Consider the following 14,829-nt stretch of genomic DNA (forward strand, 5'->3'; position numbering starts at 1 on the left):
GTGATATAATTTGTCAAGCCAATAAAATTGATAAGGATAAATTCGTATCTTTACATGAACACGTTTCAAATGTTATTGTCAATGTGAAATCTTTTTTGTGTATGATTTTTAAATGTTCAATGAGCAGTGAGACATGTCTTACTTCTAAGATTCCTTCTAGCATGGGAAAGCAAAGTAGGTGTTTCACTCTGCGAAAATTGAGTGGACCTTCAGATAAGCTCTGGGTATGAGAGGTGAAACAATAGCATGTGGTCTCATACATAGCTGATTTTATAAAATAATAGAAAAAATTGAAAATAATGTGTACTCCATGATAGAAAAAAATTGAAAATAATGTGCATTGGGCAATTATGTCTTTACGCATATTCCTTTTGTCATTTTGTGATCCCCTTCCATGTTTTGCGATCTGATTTTAATTCATGTGTAATTGATATTTTATAAGAAGTGTGTGGGAGAAAGGGTGTCCTTAATTTTTGTTACTTGAAATTTGTATTTTTTACAATTCCTATCATTACAAAATTTGTTGTACTCCATTATTTTGTTAATTTTTTAAAACTTGTGGTAATTATTTATACTATCATTTTAAAATTAACTATTTCTTATATTTGTATCCACTTAATTGTTTTTCATTAAAATTTGGAGAGAAAATAATTAAGAGTATATAGGAAATAAATAATTAATGCATTTTTAATTATAAAAGGGTGTTATAAAAGAGGACAAACAAATTTTTAAAAGTGATTTGACAATTAGGAATAGAGGGAATATATGTGTAGTCCATGAACGCTCAATAATTGATTGAACAAAATGTTTTGTTTTAATGAGGTCAGTAAATAGTTGGTACTTACCATTAGCTGCTATTCTCCATTTGAAAATTCTTCGCCCGTCCTTATTCTCGTTCCCTCTTCCCCATGCCCTCTATCTCTTTTGTCCCTATTCTCCTTTTCTTCCCCTTCTATGACCTTAAACCCTAAGCATGTTTTGTTTTAATGAGGTCAATAAATAGTTGGGACTTACCATTAGCTGCTACCAATATTTGTATTGACCCGTACCTAGTTGCAAAAAGATCATTTTGCCTCCATTTGAAAATTCTTCACCCGTCCTTATTCTCATCCCCTCTTCCCCATGCCCTCTATCTCTTTTGCCCATATTCTCCTTTTCTTCCCTTTCTACAACCCTAAACCCTAAATCACGATATCGAAGTTTAAAAAAAGAGGAAAATCAAATACACTACAAATAGAGAGATAAGAAAGGATAATTTTGAAAAACACAATTGGATACACAATGTTATGTTGCCTACCTCGATCAACAGCCTAGTTGGATGCCATGAGTAAACATGGGGAGTAGCCACATTGGCGTACCTCTATGACCATGTCTCTTATGCAAGTTAGTATTATATGCCAAATGATTACATTGATGGGGACTTGCTTACTACTAAATGGAAGCCATTGAGATGGCAACACCATATGGTTTCATAAGATGATGTTGTGCCACCTGAGTGTCATTGGGCTTGCACTTGGGTGTTAGGATGTATGTAGAGGTTATATTAGAGGTCACAAGTCATGATACAATAAGGTTTGCAATTGTTGCAGGAGGGTTTAGTCATTATAGAGAGACCTAGGAAGAAGGCTACTAAGAAGGGTGTTAGGGGCAATTGATCATAGTAATGTAACAATAAGAACCTCTTCATTTGATTCGTAAAACAAATTTTAACATCTAAGAAACACTAATACAAACTTTTCTTAAAAAAAAAGTAGTGTACAATTATGATAGAGTGAATACATGACTACAAAGATTGATCACACATTAGAGCAATGATCTCATTAGGAGATCTTGGCTTCCTTGGTTTATGCATCAGGGCAAGGATTTCATTTGGAGATCGATCAAATGTTGCATTCAACTCAATTGGACCTTTGCTACTAAATTCCCAAAAAATGAAAAACAAATTTCCTTCATCATTGTCTTGCTTTAGCTCCATACACTTGTATTCAACACAACCATTGCCTACATAAACAGGTTGACGATAAAAAAGATCAAGTAAAATTTTTCTATCTTCGATGATGTCCATAATTTTTTTCCTTAAAGCATTGAATGACAAGCCCTTACTTATTCTAACAACTTTAGGATCACAAGGACATTATTTCATATGATGAAATTATTTCAACATCACAATACACAAGAAACAAATACACTCTCCATATTCCCTAGCAATATGGTGAATATCTGCCAAAGGTGTTGAGTTTCATATAAACCCTTACTACTATTTATAATATATGATCAACTGTTCTCTCATAAGCCATATGAACAGTTGAGATCTCACTGACAAAATAAATGGTTTAGAGGAATCTATATTTAATATGATAAGTATGTGTATTAGAAAAAAAAAAGTGTCCAATCAATACTTGTAAGAAAAATCAGTGTTCAATAAATTATTGATTGAATAAAACACATTTTTTTCCAATTTTAAACTTGCTTTTAAAATTGTTGAAGAACATTATTAGTTTAGTGTTTTTTTATTGTTTATAGCTTATTTGACCTCTCTTTGACTCTTATTTTCTCACCTTAACTCATTTTTCCTCATAGGCAAATAATTGGACTTAATTGATAATTGTTGCTTATTTTTGGATTTTATGCTTACTTGACCTATTTGTTTTGTGTAGGGCCTATAGGACACTATAGAATTCCAAATGGAGCATATGAGTAGTCCATAAAAAGCTAAGGAAAAGGGCTACAACTTTGACAAAAATAATCTTGGGCCAATTTAGTCGTTTCGAGGGTCATTTTAGGCTTGGAAGTTAGAGCCTCTACACTTGGATTTTGTAAAAGTTTGTCAAGTCATGGAAGCCCCAGATTTCCCTTATACTTGGTGGAGTGGGCCACTCAGAAATGACCTTTATTATCTTAGGGTCCATGGGAACCCCTTGATCACTATTTAAAATATTAAGAAAAGTAATGCAATAAAACATACATTTTTTTCTGTATTTTCATGTTGATTATTCCTACAAAAAAGTACGATAAACCTAAGGTGTCCCATATGAGCACCTATGTTTGTATTGAAACCAAAAATAAGAACAAACCTACCTAATGAGTCCCTATGTACACGAATCATGAAGATGTTGGGTGCATGAGTGATTTTACAAAAGAGGGTTGCACCACTCAACACATTCATCATATCACCTATTTTAGGGATTTAGTGCCTAATAATACCTATTTTGGGCACCAACAAAGCACAAGGATTTAAGCTCTTACTAACCAAACCCTCATCTAACAACTCATTTACTCGAGGAATAACCTCAAGCCCAAGAGATGTGACAGTGCTAACAAGTGTCTTTTTACAAAGGAGAAGATGTGGAGGTCGTCTAAGAAGGGAAGTTTTTTTAATGTTTGTCTTTATTGCAAAATGACTTTCCTTCTTAGCTAACCTCTTGGAGAAGACACTTACCTCCTTACACTCCTCCTTAATCATTAAAGGTTGTCCTTTTTTTGGGGGGTAGATTTCCTCACTAGATTCTTTCCCTTTTGCTTCTTCACTTTCACTAGAGGAAGGTGAAGTAGAAGCTTCATCTTGGCTACTATAAATGTCTTGACCCCTCATAATCATGGTTTTCTTGGTGGGGTATTGAGAATTAATATGTCCTCTTCTAAGACATTTAAAGCACTTTATAGAGCTAGTCTTCTCTTGCATACTAGTCTTAGGGGGTTGTTTTTCTATTGTCTTCCCCTTATCATCTTTGGGCTTAGAAGGTGCTGCCCCTAAGATTCCTTGAACTTGGTCTTTCTTTGGATAAGAGTGAGAGCCATAAGATTTTTGAAGTAGACTTTTTTTTAAGTTGTTGCTCTACCCTTATTTCCCAATCTAAGTAAGCCTCTACATTGTCCTTCCCTTGGAAGTATGGGAGGTTAATGTTAGCCTCTTGAGGCTTTCTTTCCTTTTATCTCCTATGGGAGTGAGGTCTAAGATGTGACCTATGCCTTCCTTCATAATAGTTACGAAGTTCTTCACTTAGGCTCTTGCAAGAGTCATGACTACTATAGGAGGCATGTTTATCTTTTCTTAACTCTTTTAGTATTTTCCTTCTTTCTTCTTCCCTTATTTGTTCCCACTCATCTTGATTTATTTCTACCCTCTCTTTTCATTTTTCTTTTCATTCTAGTTTTTCTTTCCATAACTCGAGGGAACTCAACTTATCTAAGATTCTAGATAGAGGGTCCTTATGACTAGTATCCTCACCATTAACACTAGATGAATGATGACTCATGTTGGTTCGTAAGTTGTAGTTCTTTCTTGCTGGGGTTTGCAAAAGATAAAAACTAGGGTTCAAAAGAACTCAAGATAAGCATGATAAGCAAGAAGAAAGTATTATGCAATAACAAGATAAACTAGGTGTGACTAGTAAAGACAACAAGCTATGAAGATAAGCAAGAAATTAAAGTGCAAGAAATGTAAACTAGGTGGATCCTAAGAGTGTTCGGATGACCACATTTAAGGTTCCCAACAAACACTCACTATCCTAAGGGAAGATTGCCTAAAATGTGCCAATTACAAAATTACAAAAAAAAGTCCTCAATTTTGGTGGCTGTTCTCTCTTTGTTGTTTTACTCAATTTGGAGTAATTCTTAGTCCAATAGCTCTTAAGGTGGTTGGCCCCTTGTTTCTTGACTTAAATTCTTCAATTGATGACAGCAATCCTCCTTTCCAATTCCCTATATGGCAACTCACAAACAAGGAAACAAAGAGACAAGCAATAACCAAAGACCAAAAAATAAAAAGAAAGCTAAACCAATAGAGTTTTAAAAAGACAAATATTCAAGGATTATTCAACAATTAAAGCAATGAAGAGCACATAAAAGCAAGCTAGGACTCAAAGAGAAACCTAGAATGACTCTAGAGTAGAGTAAAAAAAAACTCAAGAAACCTCTAGTTTTGGCACTTGTTTTCACACTACTTTTCTGTTAGTGCTTAGCTTTACTTAGTTTTAAAAGATTGGCTAAAATTTTGTTAAAACATAAGCACTTAGACAATGAAGGAAAGCTGGAGTTGCTGCACATGATGTCTAACATTATGTCAAGGAATCAGATTGGGCTGCACAATGCACAAGGCAAGATAAAATGTCAAATGAAGAATTGAAGCTGCAGGATCCACGATGTCGGATACAATGTCCAGGACATCCTGCCCGAAAATACTGGACACATAAATCTGTTATATCTTTAACAGATTAATGTGCAGTCAGCAACAGATTAGGAGCTCTATCTTTAGGAACGAATTAAAAGATAATTAAAGATTGAATTACAAACTTGAATAGTTTCGTTCAGGGATTAGAGATTGAAGATAAAAACTAAAAGATAAAACTTTATCTTTTAGATCTTTAAGTGCAGATTTTTCAGGAGAATGATAGAGCTTATCCAGCGCAAGTTGTTGCAGCCCAGATACGTACACTGCTATATAAACATGAAGGCTGCACGGGTTTTTAATCAAGTCAGAGATTGAAGAGTTATTTTGTGAGTTTTGTGACTTGAGTGTTTTGTGAGCCACCTTGATGTTACCCTAACATCAAGTGTTGGACCTGAGTGTGCAGAGTTGATCTCTATTGTTCAGAGAGCAATCTCTGGTGTGTCTTTGATTTGTTTGTAAACACGGGTGAGTGATTGAGAGGGAGTGAGAGGGGTTCTCATATCTAAGAGTGGCTCTTAGGTAGAAGTTGCATGGGTAGTGGTTAGGTGAGAAGGTTGTATACAGTGGCTGTTAGATCTTCGAACTAATACTATTTTAGTGGATTTCCTCCTTGGCTTGGTAGCCCCCAGATGTAGGTGACGTTGCACCGAACTGGGTTAACAATTCTCTTGTGTTATTTACTTGTTTAATCTGTTCATACTGTCATATACAATCTGCATGTTCTGAAGCGCGATGTCGTGACATCCTGTACGACATCTGTCCTCAGTATCAGAATTTCAATTGGTATCAGAGCGGGCACTCTAAATCACTGAGTGAGATCTAGGGAGATAAATTCTGATGAACATGGAGAAAGAAGGAGGACCAGTGAACAGACCACCAATTCTGGATGGAACCAACTATGAATACTGGAAAGCAAGGATGGTGGCCTTCCTCAAATCACTGGATAGCAGAACCTGGAAAGCTGTCATCAAAGGCTGGGAACATCCCAAGATGCTGGACGCAGAAGGAAAGCCCACTGATGAATTGAAGCCAGAAGAAGACTGGACAAAAGAAGAAGACGAATTGGCACTTGGAAACTCCAAAGCCTTGAATGCCCTATTCAATGGAGTTGACAAGAATATCTTCAGATTGATCAACACATGCACAGTTGCCAAGGATGCATGGGAGATTCTGAAAACCACTCATGAAGGAACCTCCAAAGTGAAGATGTCCAGATTGCAACTATTGGCTACAAAATTCGAAAATCTGAAGATGAAGGAGGAAGAATGCATTCATGACTTCCACACGAACATTCTTGAAATTGCCAATGCTTGCACTGCCTTGGGAGAAAGGATGACAGATGAAAAGCTGGTGAGAAAGATCCTCAGATCTTTGCCTAAGAGATTTGACATGAAAGTCACTGCAATAGAGGAGGCCCAAGACATTTGCAACATGAGAGTAGATGAACTCATTGGTTCCCTTCAAACCTTTGAGCTAGGACTCTCGGATAGGACTGAAAAGAAGAGCAAGAACCTGGCGTTCGTGTCCAATGATGAAGGAGAAGAAGATGAGTATGACCTGGATACTGATGAAGGTCTGACTAACGTAGTTGTGCTCCTTGGAAAACAGTTCAACAAAGTGCTGAAAAGAATGGACAGGAGGCAGAAACCACATGTCCGGAACATCCCTTTCGACATCAGGAAAGGTAGTGAATACCAGAAGAAGTCAGATGAAAAGCCCAGTCACAGCAAAGGAATTCAATGCCATGGGTGTGAAGGCTATGGACACATCAAAGCTGAATGTCCCACCCATCTCAAGAAGCAGAGGAAAGGACTTTCTGTATGTTGGTCTGATGATACAGAGAGTGAACAAGAAAGTGATTCTGACAGAGATGTGAATGCACTCACTGGGAGATTTGAATCTGATGAAGATTCAAGTGATATTGATATTGAAATCACTTTTGATGAGCTTGCTATATCCTATAGAGAACTATGCATCAAAAGTGAGAAGATTCTTCAGCAAGAAGCTCAACTGAAGAAGATCATTGCAAATCTGGAGGCTGAGAAGGAGGCACATGAAGAGGAGATCTCTGAGCTTAAAGGAGAAATTGGTTTTCTGAACTCTAAACTGGAAAACATGACAAAATCAATAAAGATGCTGAATAAAGGCTCAGATATGCTTGATGAGGTGCTACAGCTTGGGAAGAATGTTGGAAACCAGAGAGGACTTGGATTTAATCATAAATCTGCTGGCAGAACAACCATGACAGAATTTGTTCCTGCCAAAAACAGCACTGGAGCCACGATGTCACAACATCGGTCTCGACATCATGGAACGCAGCAGAAAAAGAGCAAAAGAAAGAAGTGGAGGTGTCACTACTGTGGCAAGTATGGTCACATAAAGCCCTTTTGCTATCATCTACATGGCCATCCACATCATGGAACTCAAAGTAGCAGCAGCGGAAGGAAGATGATGTGGGTTCCAAAACACAAGATTGTTAGTCTTGTTGTTCATACTTCACTTAGAGCATCAGCTAAGGAAGATTGGTACCTAGATAGCGGCTGTTCCAGACACATGACAGGAGTTAAAGAATTCCTGGTGAACATTGAACCTTGCTCCACTAGCTATGTGACATTTGGAGATGGCTCTAAAGGAAAGATCACTGGAATGGGAAAGCTAGTCCATGATGGACTTCCTAATCTGAACAAAGTACTGCTGGTGAAGGGACTGACTGCAAACTTGATCAGCATCAGTCAGTTGTGTGATGAAGGATTCAATGTAAACTTCACAAAGTCAGAATGCTTGGTGACAAATGAGAAGAGTGAAGTTCTAATGAAGGGCAGCAGATCAAAGGACAACTGTTACCTATGGACACCTCAAGAAACCAGTTACTCCTCCACATGTCTATCCTCCAAAGAAGATGAAGTCAAAATATGGCATCAAAGATTTGGACATCTGCACTTAAGAGGCATGAAGAAAATCATTGACAAAGGTGCTGTTAGAGGCATTCCCAATCTGAAAATAGAAGAAGGCAGAATCTGTGGTGAATGTCAGATTGGAAAGCAAGTCAAGATGTCCCACCAGAAGCTTCAACATCAGACCACTTCCAGGGTGCTGGAACTACTTCACATGGACTTGATGGGGCCTATGCAAGTTGAAAGCCTTGGAGGAAAGAGGTATGCCTATGTTGTTGTGGATGATTTCTCCAGATTTACCTGGGTCAACTTTATCAGAGAGAAATCAGACACCTTTGAAGTATTCAAAGAGTTGAGTCTAAGACTTCAAAGAGAAAAAGACTGTGTCATCAAGAGAATTAGGAGTGACCATGGCAGAGAGTTTGAAAACAACAAGTTTACTGAATTCTGCACATCTGAAGGCATCACTCATGAGTTCTCTGCAGCCATCACACCACAACAAAATGGCATAGTTGAAAGGAAAAACAGGACTTTGCAAGAAGCTGCTAGGGTCATGCTTCATGCCAAAGAACTTCCCTATAATCTCTGGGCTGAAGCCATGAACACAGCATGCTATATCCACAACAGAGTCACACTTAGAAGAGGGACTCCAACCACACTGTATGAAATCTGGAAAGGGAGGAAGCCAACAGTCAAGCACTTCCACATCTTTGGAAGTCCATGTTACATTTTGGCAGATAGAGAGCAAAGGAGAAAGATGGATCCCAAGAGTGATGCAGGAATATTCTTGGGATACTCTACAAACAGCAGAGCATATAGAGTATTCAATTCCAGAACCAGAACTGTGATGGAATCCATCAATGTGGTTGTTGATGATCTAACTCCAGCAAGAAAGAAGGATGTCGAAGACGATGTCAGAACATCGGGAGACAATGTAGCAGATACAGCTAAAAGTGCAGAAAATGCAGAAAATGCAGAAAACTCTGATTCTGCTACAGATGAACCAAACATCAATCAACCTGACAAGAGTCCCTCCATTAGAATCCAGAAGATGCACCCCAAGGAGCTGATTATAGGAGATCCAAACAGAGGAGTCACTACAAGATCAAGGGAGATTGAGATTGTCTCCAATTCATGCTTTGTCTCCAAAACTGAGCCAAAGAATGTGAAAGAGGCACTGACTGATGAGTTCTGGATCAATGCTATGCAAGAAGAATTGGAGCAATTCAAAAGGAATGAAGTTTGGGAGCTAGTTCCTAGACCCGAGGGAACTAATGTGATTGGCACCAAGTGGATCTTCAAGAACAAAACCAATGAAGAAGGTGTTATAACCAGAAACAAGGCCAGACTTGTTGCTCAAGGCTACACTCAGATTGAAGGTGTAGACTTTGATGAAACTTTCACCCCTGTTGCTAGACTTGAGTCCATCAGATTGTTACTTGGTGTAGCTTGCATCCTCAAATTCAAGCTGTACCAGATGGATGTGAAGAGCGCGTTTCTGAATGGATACCTGAATGAAGAAGTCTATGTGGAGCAGCCAAAGGGATTTGTAGATCCAACTCATCCAGATCATGTATACAGGCTCAAGAAGGCTCTCTATGGGTTGAAGCAAGCTCCAAGAGCTTGGTATGAAAGGCTAACAGAGTTCCTTACTCAGCAAGGGTATAGGAAGGGAGGAATTGACAAGACTCTCTTTGTCAAACAAGATGCTGAAAACTTGATGATAGCACAGATATATGTTGATGACATTGTGTTTGGAGGGATGTCGAATGAGATGCTTCGACATTTTGTCCAACAGATGCAATCTGAATTTGAGATGAGTCTTGTTGGAGAGCTGACTTATTTTCTGGGACTCCAAGTGAAGCAGATGGAAGACTCCATATTCCTCTCACAAAGCAAGTATGCAAAGAACATTGTCAAGAAGTTTGGGATGGAAAATGCCAGCCATAAAAGAACACCTGCACCTACTCACTTGAAGCTGTCAAAGGATGAAGCTGGCACCAGTGTTGATCAAAGTCTGTACAGAAGCATGATTGGGAGCTTACTATATTTAACAGCAAGCAGACCTGACATCACCTTTGCAGTAGGTGTTTGTGCAAGATATCAAGCCAATCCCAAGATAAGTCACTTGAATCAAGTAAAGAGAATTCTGAAATATGTAAATGGCACCAGTGACTATGGGATTATGTACTGTCATTGTTCAGAGTCAATGCTGGTTGGATATTGTGATGCTGATTGGGCTGGAAGTGCAGATGACAGAAAAAGCACTTCTGGTGGATGTTTCTATTTGGGAAACAATCTTATTTCATGGTTCAGCAAGAAGCAGAACTGTGTGTCCCTATCTACTGCAGAAGCAGAGTATATTGCAGCAGGAAGCAGCTGTTCACAACTAGTTTGGATGAAGCAGATGCTGAAGGAGTACAATGTCGAACAAGATGTCATGACATTGTACTGTGACAACATGAGTGCTATTAATATTTCTAAAAATCCTGTTCAACACAGCAGAACCAAGCACATTGACATTAGACATCACTATATTAGAGATCTTGTTGATGATAAAGTTATCACACTGGAGCATGTTGCCACTGAGGAACAAGTAGCAGATATTTTCACAAAGGCATTGGATGCAAATCAGTTTGAAAAACTGAGGGGCAAGCTGGGCATTTGTCTGCTAGAGGAGTTATAGCAGTTACTTCTATCTGAACGTGCTCAAACTTCTCACTCAACATTAATAGCACGTTCACTACTGGGCCAAAACAAATTCAACCTCCGTTTCACACGTTCTCCTACATTCCTCATTCAAACTTACATTTTCGTGGCAATCTCGTTTGCATCAGCATTCCCCAACACTTCTCAGATATTCACGAAACCACTCCCAAAGCTCTGCTTCTCCATGGCTACCTCACCAAAAGAAACCTCATCCCCTGTTTCACCCTCTGTACCATCATCTCCATCATCCTCCAAAACTCCATCAAACCAGGAACAACCTGCACTCAATATCCAATCCATACAAATGATTCCTGGTCCAGGCCCTGTTCCTGAGAAACTGGTCCCTAAAAGACAACAGGGAGTGAAGATTTCTGAAAACCCTAGCTTTGCAACAAGCCCTAGGGAAGAAGACACTGAGATGGATAAGAAGATCCGCAGTTTTGTGAATAGCATTTTGAAAAATGCTTCTGTCCCTGATGCTGATAAAGATGTCCCAACATCTTCCACCCCAAATGCTGAAGTCCTCTCTTCATCCAGTGAAGAGAAATCAACAGAGGAAGAGGATCAAGCCACAGAGGAGACCCCTGCACCAAGGGCACCAGAACCTGCTCCAGGTGACTTCATTGACCTAGAAGAAGTAGAATCTGATGAGGAACCCATTGCCAAAAAGTTGGCACCTGGCATTGCAGAAAGATTACAAAGCAGAAAGGGAAAAACCCCCATTACTAGGTCTGGACGAATCAAAACTACTGCACAGAAGAAGAGCACACCAATCACTCCTACCACATCCAAATGGAGCAAAGTTGCAATCCCTTCCAAGAAGAGGAAAGAAATTTCCTCATCTGATTCTGATGATGATGTCGAACTAGATGTTCCCGACATCCAGAGAGCCAAGAAATCAGGGAAAAAGGTGCCTGGAAATGTCCCTGATGCCCCATTGGACAACATTTCATTCCACTCCATTGGCAATGTTGAAAGGTGGAAATTTGTATATCAACGCAGACTTGCTTTAGAAAGAGAACTGGGGAGAGATGCCTTGGATTGCAAGGAGATCATGGACCTCATCAAGGCTGCTGGACTGCTGAAAACTGTCACCAAGTTGGGAGATTGTTATGAAAGTCTAGTCAGGGAATTCATTGTCAACATTCCCTCTGACATAACAAACAGAAAGAGTGATGAGTATCAGAAAGTGTTTGTTAGAGGAAAATGTATTAGATTCTCCCCTGCTGTAATCAACAAGTACCTGGGCAGACCAACTGAAGGAGTGGTGGATATTGCTGTTTCTGAGCATCAAATTGCCAAGGAAATCACTGCCAAGCAAGTCCAGCATTGGCCAAAGAAAGGGAAGCTTTCTGCAGGGAAGCTAAGTGTGAAGTATGCAATCCTGCATAGGATTGGCACTGCCAACTGGGTACCCACCAATCATACTTCCACTGTTGCCACAGGTTTGGGTAAATTTCTGTATGCTGTTGGAACCAAGTCCAAATTTAATTTTGGAAACTATATTTTTGATCAAACTATTAAGCATTCAGAATCTTTTGCTGTCAAATTACCCATTGCCTTCCCAACTGTATTGTGTGGCATTATGTTGAGTCAACATCCCAATATTTTAAACAACATTGACTCTGTGAAGAAGAGAGAATCTCCTCTATCCCTGCATTACAAACTGTTTGAGGGGACACATGTCCCAGACATTGTCTCGACATCAGGGAAAGCTGCTGCTTCAGGTGCTGTGTCCAAGGATGATTTGATTGCTGAACTCAAGGACACATGCAAGGTGCTGGAGGCAACCATCAAAGCCAACACAGAGAAGAAAATGGAGCTGGAACGCCTGATCAAAAGACTCTCAGACAATGGCGTTGATGATGGAGAAGCAGCTGAGGAAGAAGAAGATGCAGTAGAGGATACAGAATCAGATGATGATGATTCTGATGCCACCCCATGACCATCAGACCTTTATTTTTTTTGCTTTTTACTCTTACTAGCTATTGGGGCATGTCCCTTTGAACAATTGATTGTTATTGGTCTGTAATATTTGCACATTAATTTCATGCATTCTACTTTTGCCAAATTCTGTCTAAAAAGGGGGAGTAGTAGGATATTATGCATGATTTATGATTTTGAGGGGGAGTAGTATTTATATGATTTTGAGGGGGAGTAGTATTTATACTGCTGCTGCTGATGATGATTGATGTAAGCTACTGAAACTAGTAGCTGATAGAAGAATATTCACTTCACAGCAGTAAGAGCATGGAGACAGGGGGAGCAGAAAGCTGATGTCACGTGAGATGTCTTGACATCCTGGAAAAGACTTGTAGATTTGCAACTTGCAGAATTTTGCTGTCACCACTACAGATACTGCTGTGCTTGATTACTCTGATAATGAAAGTTGCTGATCCCACTTGCATGACTGCTCGTACCTGCTCAGGAAGTGTCTAAGTATGTTTTAGACAAAATTTGCCAAAGGGGGAGATTGTTAGTGCTTAGCTTTACTTAGTTTTAAAAGATTGGCTAAAATTTTGTTAAAACATAAGCACTTAGACAATGAAGGAAAGCTGGAGTTGCTGCACATGATGTCTAACATTATGTCAAGGAATCAGATTGGGCTGCACAATGCACAAGGCAAGATAAAATGTCAAATGAAGAATTGAAGCTGCAGGATCCACGATGTCGGATACAATGTCCAGGACATCCTGCCCGAAAATACTGGACACATAAATCTGTTATATCTTTAACAGATTAATGTGCAGTCAGCAACAGATTAGGAGCTCTATCTTTAGGAACGAATTAAAAGATAATTAAAGATTGAATTACAAACTTGAATAGTTTCGTTCAGGGATTAGAGATTGAAGATAAAAACTAAAAGATAAAACTTTATCTTTTAGATCTTTAAGTGCAGATTTTTCAGGAGAATGATAGAGCTTATCCAGCGCAAGTTGTTGCAGCCCAGATACGTACACTGCTATATAAACATGAAGGCTGCACGGGTTTTTAATCAAGTCAGAGATTGAAGAGTTATTTTGTGAGTTTTGTGACTTGAGTGTTTTGTGAGCCACCTTGATGTTACCCTAACATCAAGTGTTGGACCTGAGTGTGCAGAGTTGATCTCTATTGTTCAGAGAGCAATCTCTGGTATGTCTTTGATTTGTTTGTAAACATGGGTGAGTGATTGAGAGGGAGTGAGAGGGGTTCTCATATCTAAGAGTGGCTCTTAGGTAGAAGTTGCATGGGTAGTGGTTAGGTGAGAAGGTTGTATACAGTGGCTGTTAGATCTTCGAACTAATACTATTTTAGTGGATTTCCTCCCTGGCTTGGTAGCCCCCAGATGTAGGTGACGTTGCACCGAACTGGGTTAACAATTCTCTTGTGTTATTTACTTGTTTAATCTGTTCATACTGTCATATACAATCTGCATGTTCTGAAGCGCGATGTCGTGACATCCTGTACGACATCTGTCCTCAGTATCAGAATTTCATTTTCAATTGAAATTTCAGAACTAAGATTGGTCTAAAATAGGTACTAATTATAGAACAAATTTTGAGCCAAAACAACAAGCATACTTTCCTTGACACTGATTTTCTTGCCAACTTGTATGATTTTTTATTTTTTTTTATTTTTTTCAGATGTCTAGAAAATTCAGTAAAAATTTCAGCTCAAAATTAGCAATGACCAATTCCTAGTAATTTTTACAAGTTCGTATGTTCAAGCTGCCAACACCAGTGATTTCAGACTTCGGATTCTTTAAGCATGGTATATTGATTGCCTTAGGCTTACTTTCAACTTTTCTATGTATGTTAAACTCACTAGGCTTGTTTACCAAAGTTTTAAGAGTTCAACATTCACTTAGGATCAAAATTTCAGCCAGTAATTCAATCACCAAAACTCAAATTCACAATAGACATAATCATAAGGAAACCTAAAAGTTCAAGAAAAGGTTCACAATCAAAGACTCTCTAAGAATTATGCACGAACATGTTAAGGACTAATTAACATGCAAGATTTGACTCAAAATCAAATAATAGGCTAAAAAAAATTCATACACTCATGAACAAATGA

This window comes from Glycine soja, chromosome 9 (genome assembly GCF_004193775.1).
Source record: "Glycine soja cultivar W05 chromosome 9, ASM419377v2, whole genome shotgun sequence".
Lineage (NCBI taxonomy): Eukaryota > Viridiplantae > Streptophyta > Magnoliopsida > Fabales > Fabaceae > Glycine > Glycine soja.